This window comes from Pipra filicauda, unplaced genomic scaffold (assembly GCF_003945595.2).
Source record: "Pipra filicauda isolate LSUMZ 115617 unplaced genomic scaffold, ASM394559v2 scaffold26_size5592650_pilon, whole genome shotgun sequence".
Lineage (NCBI taxonomy): Eukaryota > Metazoa > Chordata > Aves > Passeriformes > Pipridae > Pipra > Pipra filicauda.
In genome coordinates, this window is record NW_024104387.1 from 3,992,378 (window position 1) to 4,005,909 (window position 13,532).

General features: G+C 42.5%; 1 protein-coding gene across 5 annotated transcripts in view; it reads right to left on the minus strand.

Moving 5' to 3' along the window:
* Positions 1-13,532, minus strand: part of DENND2B (DENN domain containing 2B) — a 170,312-nt gene that overhangs the window by 122,137 nt on the left and 34,643 nt on the right. For 2 of the 5 annotated variants that reach the window (XM_027737460.2, XM_039382428.1), the window contains one exon: positions 10,857-10,945. The gene's annotated coding sequence lies outside the window, so the exon portion shown is untranslated. Of the gene's footprint in view, positions 1-8,906; positions 9,150-10,199; positions 10,381-10,856; positions 10,946-13,532 lie in introns of those variants that run through there. The other 3 variants (XM_039382427.1, XM_027737447.2, XM_027737476.2) reach the window with 3 other exon arrangements.

The window sequence follows — 13,532 nt, forward strand, 5'->3', positions numbered from 1 at the left end:
GTGGCAACTTGAGTTTGCTATGGCATTATCCACACACTTCTTACCCATTGCACCTTTGTAGTGATGGGAAGAGGTGCCCTGCTGGGACTGGTTGTTGCCAGGAGAGGAAGAAAACTTTACTGCAAAGTTCATGAGTCAACTAATACTTCATTTTGCTGCAGTTTTGAAAAAGACTATAGAACACAGTTGGCAATGCTGCACACCACTGCTACCAGCTGCCCTCCAGCTCACAGCAGAGGTTCCCCTTGCAAGGCTCGCTGGGGCTGGATCTGTCCTTGCTCTAGTGACTGGCTGCCTCTGGAAGCCTGACTGAAGTTCTAGAGACAGTCAGGCTACTCATAAAGTTCACGCTGTACGAAATTTTTGTCGACACCTTTTGATTGGCTGTCCTCAAAAGTTGCTTCTTTTACTTTCAATGCTAAAGACACGGTAGAATTTCAATCTTGCAGAGAAACACTTCATTCATTAAGCAACACCTTCTCCTTCTTAATAAGTCTTTTCCCTCTTTCTCAAAATAGGGATTTGATTTCATTAAAAACATAAATAGGTATTGCCTCACAAAATACCCAGCTGTGCTGAGGTACACGGCATCGTTTAAGAACAAACACACTTCCATCCCTTGCCTTTTATTCTACTGAACTTAGTGTGTCACAAAGTTCAGAGAAGTATGTAATGGTTTGTGTTGGAAGGGATCTTTTAAAGATCATTTAGTTCTGCCCCCTCTCCCACAGACAGGGACACCTTCCACTAGACCAGTTTTCTCAAAGTCCCATCCAGCTTGGCTTTGAACACTTTCAGGGATGGGACAGGGACAACTTCTCTGGGCAACATGTTCCAGTGTCACACCACCCTCACAGTAAAGAATATCTTCCTAATACCTGATCTAAACCTAGACTAGGTCTCTCAAAGCAAGTTCCATTTCTAAGTAGCCAAACCCCTGGCTGCAGCACCAGTCCTGTATCCAACCGATGATTCTCCAGATTCAACTGACCTTTTGGTGATGTTCCCTCTCTTTGACATTGCTCACGTGGAGATCAGGAGAGTAGATGTTTGTTATTAATACATGACAAATTTTGTTTTTCTGAGACATACCTGACTCCTTTTTATTCAGCTTGCTGCTGTGCACCTAGCAGACACAAGCTACAAAATAGGATTCACATGTTTTACTTGGTAGCTTTGTCTAGAATTTTCAAAAATGCTTGAAAAAGCATTGACTTAATTTACAGCAGTAACAGCACAAATACTAGATTTACTACTCGTTGTTTTGAAATAAATATATTTGGCTATTTGTCTTTCAGTCAAAGTCACCACCTTTGAGTTTGGAATGATCTCAGAGATAATACTGGAAATCTCATGACTCAGTACTGCCTGTACTACTCGGTACTGGCTTGTTGCAGTCACATGAGGCAGTCAGTCAGTCCCAGCACAAAGTCTTGAATCAAGTAGGTTTGCCTTTACTGTCTTGGAAACCTCTCTTGAGTAAAGTTAGGATCTCCCAAATAGCTGCTTCTACCATGAGATAAAATGTTCCTGGTAATAGCTCTACTAGTTGGAGTCTGCTGATACAGATGACAAAGGTGAGCAGTCACTCATGGGTACATATATTGTACATGCACACACAGAGCTACCAGCCACCACACAGGAATGGTGTGAAGCACCAGGATTCAACTCATGACCTTCTGATACAGAGCCCCAGGGTCTGCCACTTCAGTTAAAAAAAAACTCCAGCACCTGCCAATATTAGCAAAGCTGCATCCTGTTTGCAATTCCCCAGTGAGATGGACTGAATGCTTGTAAGCAGTTCTGATTCTATTCAGGAAAGGGCAATCATGTAGTACTTCAAAAAGCTCTGGACCCCTCCTCCTTTTTATTACTTATGTCATATTATCTTATTTATACAACTACTATTTCCCTTCTTTTATGGTCCCTGCATAAGAGGGGCAAATACTTCTATTACAGATCCTTCTAGGTTTCAAGATTGATATGTTCATGATAGAAAGAGTTCTGCATATCTATAATTTCAGCCTTTTTTTCCTTGTTTTATGTATGAGTGTGATTTGGCACACAACATATTAATAGATAACCTACAAATAAACAGTTGCAGACTGCTGCATCTTGCATTATTCACTGAGGGAGAAATTAGTTGAATATAAATAAAATGCTCATGCACTTCTTTAAACAACTGCAAGAGAACAAATGTGACTGCTTACCCCAGGGGTTCAACCTTGGCCAACACACCTATCTGAATCTCCAAAACTCTTCTGAAAAAGAGGCAGTGTGACCCAAGGGTGCCCAAGTCTGCCCCGTAGAAGAACACTGGTGCTTCTGCTTCAATCCCCAAAACTTCAATATTATCTTTAGCAAAACAATGAATAAAACTTCTTAACAAATGGAAGATCTATCAATTCAGCACTGGTTCAGCCCCATATAGGAGGTACTGCAAATTACAGAGAAATGTAGCTAGTCATAGCTGGCTGCTTCACATACAGAGGGCAAAATCAGTGAGTAACAAAGAGCAGGAAGGATAATTTTCTCTCCTTACCCGTATGCTTTCCTGACTAGGGCCCACAGGGGATTTGCTGATAAAACACAGCTTTGTCACATTTGTCAGACCTGAGGCTGTCATGGAAACATAACTGATGTGACAAACGTTAATGAGCCACTGTCACAAGGGCAATCTGTCTGAGCCAACAGTCACTGCTCCTCTTCAGTGGTGGGCATCAGTGAAACAGCCCAGCAGGCTCTCAGTGCCACTTGGCTGCCAAAAGTGTCCTGGACTTCTTTGTTTTGGGAACACCATGTATCCATCACACTGAAAAAGTATTTTACAGGATTCCCAGGCTAAAATGATGGGTCAGTTGGTTCATTTGCTTTCAAATCTGATCATAAGCAAATTTTGAAATGATAAGTGTTGAAATGACAAGCTGAGCCAGAAGCCTGGGTTTTGACTTTGCTCCTCTTCTGCCCACCTTGCAGAAAGCCAGTTTCTCATCCAGAAGAATAATTACCTTTTAACAAGGTTTCCTTCTTTCACAGATAACCAGTTGGCTTTTTCTTCTGCACTGTTCTTCCAACTATTTCCAAGCATTTCCCTTTTCCACCCAGACTCAGGAGCAGCTGACTGTTCCCTCACTGTAAGCAATAGGTTTCTCCTTTTCTCATGACAAATAATTTTTTAATAGTAAACATTTTAATACTTCCAGAAGCCATATTATTTGGCACCCATACAGGTAGCAAGAACTCCTCCTTCTTAGGAACCAGTGGCAGTTCACTTTGGAGTCTGTCCTGTCACTGTGTCCCTGGGGCCCATGTGATGCCAGATCTTCAAGGACAGCAAGCTCATGTGCACTGCTACTGTAGGCAAGGTCACTTATCACACCAGCAATGCAGCTGCCAAAAGGACATTACACACCTGATACAACTCAGCAAGAGGCTGATGCACAAGAGGGCTTCACCTAAAGCAGTCTGGTTTTGCATATGGAAATATTATTGAGCTGGAGAAAGAGGAATGTGGCCATTTTTTCAGGATTTCAGGACATCACACAGCCTGACCAGAGCAGCCATTGGCTGACTCCTGAAATCTCTGGATAAATGCCCACTTTGCAATCAGTCTGCCCTAGCAAGAACATGAACTGCATAGATTTTCCAGATAAATCATGAAAGCCTTTAGCATAACTCCACTGCCTTCCTCTACTTGAGGGTCTTGCCACACTTTTAGAACATGTACCACAGCCATTATCAGAGCCATCAGTGGCACAGGGATTGTGCTGGGAACTGCTGACAAGGTGCTGCAACTGAAGACCTCGGGCTACCTCTTGGATGCCCTGTCCTTCCAGATAGTTATATATCCCAGGAAGCATTCTGTGCTATTGTAGTACACAGACCCGAGTCACATTTACATTTGTTTTCTACTGTCCATGCACATCAGCCAGTAGCAAATAAGTCACAGCAGGGACCTTAGCTCTTGATGTGTTTCAGCAGAAACCTGGATAATATTTCCATAGGAGAGGAAAGCAGATCTTAACATCCATGTCAAATTTGACAGTACATTACACTACGCACTGAGACTGGCACAGAAGAGAGTATAACCTGTTTTCTGTACAACCAGCTTGTATAGCAGCCCTCTCACCACACACAAAGACCTCCAAACATGTGGGCATGAAGTGAGTGTTTCTAAATGCAATAGGGTTCAACTTCTGCCTTCATCTACCTTTACATTAAGCAAATCTCATTTCCAGGGAGATTTATGTTGAAAAAGGATCCTGGGCTCAACTGCTGGATAGAACGTGAAATAGCCTCACTCCCAATGCTACCCTTTTCCCGTCCCCATAGACACTAATGTGAGGAAGAGGAGAGTAGAGGCAGCACATGGCAACAGACATGGTCTGCAAGGACTTCAGCTCTGCATGTCCCCCGTGCCTTGACAGCAGCTCTGACCTGACTCAACAGAATGGTGTTCCTGCCCAGCTGATCTTCCAGTCATCCTCAAGGACATGAGCTCTCTGCACTAAAAAACAGGCAGTGTCCTCCCAGCCCAGGGTGACCAGGGCCAATTTAGCTTTCTTGCCTTGTGCCGCTCTTCACTCTCAGCTTTTGTGACTCCTGCCACACTAAAGCCTCTCAGGAGGGGGCAGGGGGAACAGTCTCATGAAAGCTCATGACGTTACAGCACCATGGCAGAGCCTTGTTGCTGTAGGAAACAGAGGACCTCAATGGATCATCTTATGCAGCTCCAGGGACAGAAGTGGTTCTCCTCCACTGAAGTCTCAGATTAGGTGAAAAGAATTGTAATTGTGCCTCAGCAGCCCAGGCTGGGTCTTGCTTGCTTAGAGGTGGCACACATGGGCAGTGTCTTCCACAGGAAAGAAAGGGGTGACCAGACAGCAGCACGCACATGTCCCAAGGCGATGCTGCTCAACTTGCAACCCAGTGTCATGTGCTGCTGCAAATAAAAAGAGCACTGAAAAACCAGCTTATGTCTTCATACTTTTCCAAAAGCCGCTGTGCCCAAGCACGAGTGCAGCAGGGTCAGTACAACAGTGGAACCCAGTCTGATGCACAGCAGAACAGCTCTGATCCAGAGCATCAGCTGATTACACAAAGCATATCCATTGTCCAAAAGCAGTTTTATTTTCACTCTTCCCTCTGAAACCAACTTGACTCTTCTTCAAAAACCAACACCAGAATGAATCATTTGAAATAATCTTTTAGGTAGTTTTCTAAAGGCTGGTTTGCAATGCGTCCCCTTCCCTGTGACAACATGCCAGGAAACCCCCAGGGAGCTCTCCCAGAAACTGCTAGAGAGTGAATGCAAAACAGGCTGGGCTGTTCAGCTTCTCTCCTTCCCAGCACGGGTTTGAACATGTCGGCAGCAGGGTGGTATGAAGATGGTTTTGTCCCCTACAAATCTTTTGGATAACCAGGATTGTGCTCTACATCAGAGACTTCTCTTTGTAACTTCAGTCAATATTTCCTTGCCTTGCCATTCTTGACAACTCAGTCATAAAACAGCTCTCTCTGGAATACGCCATTCAAATTAATCAGCTGTCAGCTATTCTCCATTTAAAACTAATAATAGAAGGTTTGCCTGAGCCTGTGAAAGACTGAAACATGGAAATACGAATTGTGCAGCTGCAAATGTTTCCATATTGCTGCAGCTTTCAAATTGCTTTTTGCTCTCTACCAAGAAGGCATGAAACAGCATTGCAGGGAGCAGGTTTTGTACTGTCAAAATTGTCCAACTGTCCTCAGCATGCCCATAATGTGGTAAATGCTTAGTGATGCCTTTTAACTTTCAAGCATGCTTTAAAGACAGGAGGGATGTTCTGGTCATAAACCAACAGGCTCAGCTGGACCAGGAGCACGGATAATTTGATGGCTTGTATCCTTTGGATGCCAGCTGCACAGGGGGTGCCAAATTGCATTCTTGCCATTGGCAGAAGTTTTAGCCTCCAATTTATCTTCCTGTCATCAAACTGCAACAGGATGGAGGAAAAAAAACTTCCAGGGGGGAGCACTGCCTGGCAGAATGGGGAAACAAGACTCCTTTGAACAGTCCCTTGTCTACAGCAGTTTGGCTTCAAGTGGGCAGAGAGGATTAATGCCACATGAGGCTTGAACTCAGAATAAGAGCTGGCGCTGGAGGAAAGCCAACTGTGCAACACTCCTCTAACTGCTTAGGGAACTCTGCCATTGTCACATGAAACTGAGGAACAGCTGGGGGGCTCTGTTCAAAAAGCACTCAGGTTGGAAGCACGTTTGCAAAGCCTCATGAAGGAACAAGAGCAGCACCTGTCTCTTCCAGGTCTGCTACAGCAACTACCACCAGGGGACTTTGCCTCTACCAGCAGTAGGTTCATTTTCAGCCTGAAAAATACTTTTAAATGCCTCTCAGCCTTTTAAGAGAAAGAAGCAGTTTAAATCCTGGACCGGAAGCCTTAATTATAATGGATTTGTGTGAAAGTTGCCAGATCTCTCCCTGCTCTGTGATCAGGGCTGTGCCAAGAGTCTGCTTTGTGTCACACCAGCAACTGTGTTGAGTTCAGCAAAGTAACTGGGTCAAAGATGCATAGGCAGAAGAGAGATCACTGATTAGCACTCATGACAGCCTCTACTGCAGAGCACAATGACAGTGCAATCATGTGGAGGTTCTTGCTGTAATTAAAGGTAGTCAGACTCATATCCAGTGTAAGCTTGTCAGAATAAATCTTTGTGTGTTACATTTTGCACCCTGGGAAGTTACTCAGTTTCCATGACCAGAAAACAGCACATGAGAGGAAACAATTGAGAACTCATGGTTCATATTGCTGGAACTAGCTTATAGAAAAATCAGGAGAGATTTGAGCATCCTCATGAGCAGCTCTTCTAAACATGCAGCACTGCTGTTTTCAATCAGTTAATTCCACCTATGGTGAGCATAAGGTTACAGACGAAGAATACTGATCTCATGTTCAAGAATTTCATGATACATCTGTCCACAGCTGTAACACCAGGTGCTCTGAAGATCACCCAAACTTCAAAGAAAACAGTAGAAATGGAGAAAACTACAGGGTTTTTCCAGTGTCTCACATACTTTCCCAAAGAAAAAAAAATAGAAAGGACTGAAGTTATTTAGAGAACGGAGTAAGAGCAGAAACAAGTATTGAATGATACAGAGTCAGTCCTAGATAGTCTCAGCTCTTTCACAAAGCAGTGTATTTCCACATAATAAAGACAAATGTGTCAGGGTAGCAATTAACCTGGAATTCACTACAAACAGACAACATTATGGATAGAGGGAGTACAAGGAGTTACACAAGAGAGGATCTTATGCAAGATAAAACAAGCAATTAAAAACATTATACCTCAGAATATAAAAATTACTCATTAGACATTCAAGGAGAAAGAATAAAAAGAGATTTCTACCATGACCCTTCACTTTTCTTCTAAGTAAAATGAGACAGAAAGCAACTAATCCCATCAAAAACCACACTGATCTCTCTGTAAATCTCAGAGCCACTGACTATCCACAAACTGAACGTGGACGTACAGCCACTGGCAGAAACATGGTGGACACATGGGACCAACAAGGAGATTTATGTCAAAACAATACAGAGCAACTGCCTTTGAGATACAGAAATGAATGCACTTAAAAAGTGACAACTACAGCAGGACTGCAAATGCTGAGCTAAAGACCTGTCCAGAGGTGCTGTTTTGAGCACAGAGATGCTACACCTGCAGAGAGACCTGCAAGAACTCCACCTGCATCAGCAGGTATACCAGGTTCTGGAACTGCTTCCTCCCTTAATGGATGAGAAAAACTCATGTGCCAATGCCTATGTGCTGCTGGGTACATTTATACCCAGCCATAATAGGTCAGCTATGAGGTATCTTGTTATGATTGTAGTTACAAATATATTACAATTTTTTAAAAAATTTCCTACTAGTAAGGTATATGTAGTATATAACATATGAAAACTTCATTTGGAACCATTCAGAATGCTAGAGCATATGGAAATTATCTTAAAGGACCATGGGAATGATGCCTTGTATCACTTTTCAAAGTAACATGCAAATGCTACAGTACAGACCATTAAGGGAAATGCCACTCATCCAGAAACTCACCAGAGAGAATTTACCAGGCTTCCCACTGCATCACACCACACAACAGAAAAACACCAAACCCCCACTGTTGCCTTTGGAATGCCAAGTTTGCAACACCTTGCAGAGATCTCTCAGGATTCCCAAGATGATCAGCTATAAAATGTAAGCACTTACAAGCAGTGGTTCTGATGCTGAAAATCATTAGATTTGTCTGTCTCAGAAATTTCAGGGACTAATAGCATTTTCCCACAAATGAGCCTTAAACTTGGGTAATCACCACAGTGTTCCTTCATAAGGAGGGGGATGGTTCAAATTAACACATCAGCTCCACAGATATTTCATTTCTAGTCAAGAAAGGCACAAGGATTTCTTATTAAACTGCTCCCATTTCCACAAAGAGATGAAAAACTATTTTTTTCCAAACCAGGTTATTGATATCCACTAGCAGTAAGAATAGAATCAAGTTGGTCAAATCTGGTAGGCAAGAGGGGGACACAAAGTGTTAACAGATCAGCCCTCAGTTTGCAGCTGACAGCTGCCAGTGCTGCTCCAGGACAGCCTGCTTCTCCCGCATAAGTGCCCTATGGCACATCCCAGCTATAACAGTGTTTTCTCCCTAAAATCTTCCTGGAACTCCTCCCTGAAGCACAGCCAATACTGCCCTTTAAAAAAAAAGGAACAATTTGCACACACAGACACACACACGCCCGCCCATAGACAACAGCCATTTGTGAGGAGGGGAGGTGGGATAGAAGGATCCGATTTCCATTCAAGGCACTTTCCCGTCCAGGAGGATATTAGGAGAAAGGGGAAATCAGCATCACCATTATCTCCAGCGTGTGTTCACAGCCACGCTGAAGCCAGTCAGCAGCGCCTGGCATTGTTTGGAGGAACACAAAAGACCTTCTGTTTGGAAAGTTCAAGAAAGAAAACGGAGAGCCTGTGGCCTGGTCCTGCAGTCAAAAGACTGAAACAGAGGTTGGGAAGTTCTCAGGCAGAGGCTGATCCGAAGCCCTTTGAAGTTGACGGGAAAATTCTCATGGACTCCAGCAAGCTTTGGATCATGCCTGAAACGCACAGAAGGGAACAAAGCAGCATAAAAGTAGAAATGAGCATCTGCTAGAGGGGGATTTAAACAGCACAGGGGTGACCTAGTCTGTTCATCATGGTTGCTGGTACAGTGTATTTTTGTGATGTTTGAAGAAGTAGGATTATATAAAAGTTTCAAGTCTTTTTATTAGGGCATAGCAGTTGTACATTCATCATGAGGTATTCTTCTGCATAAAATCCTATGCATGCTATCCTAACACTGGGTGTTTAATACAGCACTTAGCAAAAGTCTCTGAGGAAAGGGGGGAGGAAAAGTCTCTTTCAAATTGCTGAAATTATGAGGGCTTTGCTTTCTTTCCCCACTGCCCTCTCCCAAAAAGGCTGGTTTAAAGCTATTAAATACACAGTCCAGGACTGAAAACCTTATTAAGAACAATGCTGCCAGCATCATCTATTCACAAGCAGCAGTTTGAGAAAGAGCCCATCCCAGAAGAAACTCTTTAGCAGCACATTCTCCAAACAATTGTTAGAGGATCCCAAGTGCGTCAGGGCTCCAAATTCTCTGCTTAATTGTAGTGTAAATTATTTTCTCATTAAAGATTAATATAGGAGCATTCAAGATGAAAGAAATGTTTTCTGGTTTCTTCAACACTTCCATAATCATTTTCTTGCATATAGGAGAAATTGTTGCAGTGGTTTCAAAAGACTGATGCTGCCTAGGTCCTAAATGATATTTTCTGGGAGCTAATTAGTTCTAAACTTTTCTCTTCTTAAAATACTTCTTGTAGCCTTTGCACAAGATTCAATCAAGAGCCAAAGTAAATCCCTTCCCCCCCACACGCCCCCCAAACAAAAAATGCAGGATGTTTCCTCTTTCCCTGGCTAATAGAATCCAACTGTTGCCGCATGACATCATTCCCCAGAGCTAGGGAATCCAAGCTCGCTCCGAGGCTCGCTGGGAGTAAACACCACAGAGGGGAAAAAAAAAAAAAAAAACAGAAGAAAACCCACCGAACATCAAACTTTACAATGGGAGAACATAACATTAAAAAGGCAATTTTTGTTACCTGAAATTTGGAGCGTTTCCCTTTCCACTCCATTGTCAGATTTGTATTTCCCAGAAAAAACTCTCTCTTACTATCTGAGGCAATCAGAAAACCAGTCGTTCAGTATCTAATACCTGCTGTGCTTCCCATAACTCCTTCATATGACCTTTCGCAGCACTGATTCCAGCTAAAATGATTGCAGAGAACACAGACTGGCCAGGCCAGTTGTCATGGAGATCTCTCTCTCCCCCTTTTCATAAGCGCGCGCGCATACACACACACACACAGATTTAAACAATTCTGGGAGGCATCCACAAAACAGCATGCCTTTTCATCAGCTAAGTTTTTGAAACATTCCACCCCTCCTCCAACCCCTCCCTAGAGTCAGCCCAGGAAGCTGAGCTTTGGTCATGAATCGATTGTTGAAATCAGAGATATCGCCTCTTAAAAAAGAGAAAGCGACCACAGAACTTGTACTTTTTTTACCCTCAGGAAGGAAAACAGAGATGTTTCCTCACTAAAGCTTTGAACTAAAAGTAAATCTACTGCATTCAAACCTGCAGGCTATTTGTCTTTGCCCCCCTTGTTATGAATTTGATATCTGAAATCACTAAGCCTTTGTCGAAATACAATCATGCAGATTACAAGAAATGCTGCTGGCATGGCCTGACTGCTTACCTTGCTGTTCTCCCAGTACCAAGCCAGTTACTTAATTAGCACAGGTATTCATCACGGTCATGCAGGACTTCCTGTATTCTTTCATGTTTCTGTAATTAAGAAGAAAAATGGGCAGGTCAGGAGCATGCAACTCAAACAAACAAACAGAAGGAAAAATAAAAATCAGCTAAACAATATTCCAGATACATCTGGAATTTTTCTCATACTGACTATAAGTTTAAGTCTGTCTTACCCAAAACTCGCTATCTCCCAGCTAAAGGAGAAACCCATTTCAATGACGTTTGTGAATACAAGAACTGATTAGTTTACCATATTCACTGGCACCATGGTTGCAAAACAAAACTTACTCCAAACATAAATAAAGACATAAAAATTCTTTTCCCTGACAAAAAAAAAAAATCTAAATTAATCCCCACCAACGTCATATAGGAAAGTCTGGACTGATAAATCAAGAGAACAGAAAACACTTTTAAAAAAAAAAAAAAAAAAAAGAAAGAAAGAATATTTAGCAAGAAAATTAAGTAAAAAACTATTTGGACTCAGGAAAAGAGCACTGTGCCCAAAGTTTTTTTACACATTGAGAAATACCTTGGAGACTTACTCTTTAGAGGACTTAACTGGAATCAGTCATTCAGACTTTTAAAACTTCATAAAAGATACTGAAGGGACTGCATGACTCCGGGTTCTGCAACCAGCAGTACAAGCAACAGTCCCTCTAGTGGGCAGAAAATTGCAAAGCTGCCTATGCCACGCTAAACGAGAAACCAATTTCTTCTTTCTCTGTCAACCACTTCATTATGCTGCTACGATATTCCACCCCTGCATTTAAAACTTAAAATTACCACATAAAATCCTTTATATGTTACTTAGGGAGCTGAACACAAGAAAGTGTACATTACACGACCAACATAACTAGGTTTACACACGAGATTAGAGAGTTGCAACATATTACTCTTCTGGTTGTGTTTTTAATATGATAGCAAAAGTGAGCTTAAAAACAAGACCTAGACAGTGAGATAGCCAAGATGTCTTATGGGAACATAAGACTCTCTCCATAGCCATTATCAGATATAAACTACACTGGAGCATATTATTTACTATACTTCAGAAAACTCTACAGTTTGTGAGTGACTGGGCTCCGAGCAGATTGTACACTTAAACCACCTCTCTTTCTAACAAAAGCATATACACGAGGTATATTTTACACTGTTACCAAAACTATGCGCAGACTATTCACAGGTAGACAAATAAACAAAACAGCTAGCAAGAATCCAGAAGATGCTAAAACTACAGTAAAGAGTTCCTAGATATGAAAGCTGAACATGTTAAGCTTGCAATTTCACACTAACTTCCCTTAAGAATGCACCAGTGAAGGCCAGCAGAGCCATGAGAGCCAAATATGAAAAAATATGACGTTTTTGTCCTGAAAAGTTCCCTTTGGTGTTTGACTGAGGTAAAGTCATCACATGCTGCAAGTGGGCACAGTTTCAGCAGTGTGACTGGGGAAAGAGGAAACTGCTAGCTCCTCCCACAAAAGTAATGGTTTAAACTACATCACTGCAGAGGGAATATTCAAAGACATGAAGGTAGTAAAAATCCAACTTAGGAACTGATCAATGGACAAGTAAAATGGTTGATCAGTCTCAGATTTCCTATAGACCCCATTACCGGTAGCATGGGGGTAGATGTACCAACCATCTGCATCACATCCCACTCCAGTGTTTAACACAAGGCTCTGTGGCACTTAATTAGGTGACCACATCGGCATATATGGCAAGGATCTGGGGAAGCACGCAAGCTAGCATTTATAAATAATTGAAAATACTCAGTGCATTAAATATACACTCAGTTACAGTTTAAAGTTCAAAGCAAAGTCATTAAAATACATTACGCATATACAAATACATAGGAACAAAGCACAGTAGTAGTAAAACTATGACTGGAGCTTTGGTCTAGGACAGGTGACTACCGCAGAAGCCCTCAGACAAGCACATTTCTATTCTAAGCCTCATGAATACATTGCTAATCTGTTCCTTCCCAAAAGGTGACATACTTTGCTCCAACTGACCCCAGCGAAACAAGAACCATTCCCACGCTTTACTTTTTTCTCCCTGGGCTCTTATTTGAGCACATCAATATCTCAGAACACAGTTTAGGATCAGGACAGAGTTTGGGATCATAAGCGGAGGACATGGTGAACAGATGACATTACATTAATTACAGTGTCACGGCTCCATTGCGATCAAAAGGCATCAGAGTATGTACCCTCATCCCCTGGAGGAGACAGACAATCCATTACTCACACACAGCTGATGTTTAGTTTCTTATTTCCGATACACTTCCCATTTCTGTCTGGTCGAACACACTCCTTTCCTAAGCTCCATGGCCACAGGCACAGGATGCAGCAGCCACGTGACACACAGGAGAGGGCATGCACTGAGCAGGATTATTGCACAGGGAGAGCCCTCACCGGGGCACACCTGGCGTCCCTGCCCTGGAGACTGGAAAGGGAAACATGAGCTGCTCTCCCCACAAGCTGCATGGTCTGAGATTCTTCACTGAATCCTTTCCAAGCCAGGCAGCCATCACCAGCAACAGCAGAGGAAACAAAAATCAGACTTCTTCCTAAATGATTAATGAAATTTTATCACTTTCGGTAGATGAAAACTCAACATC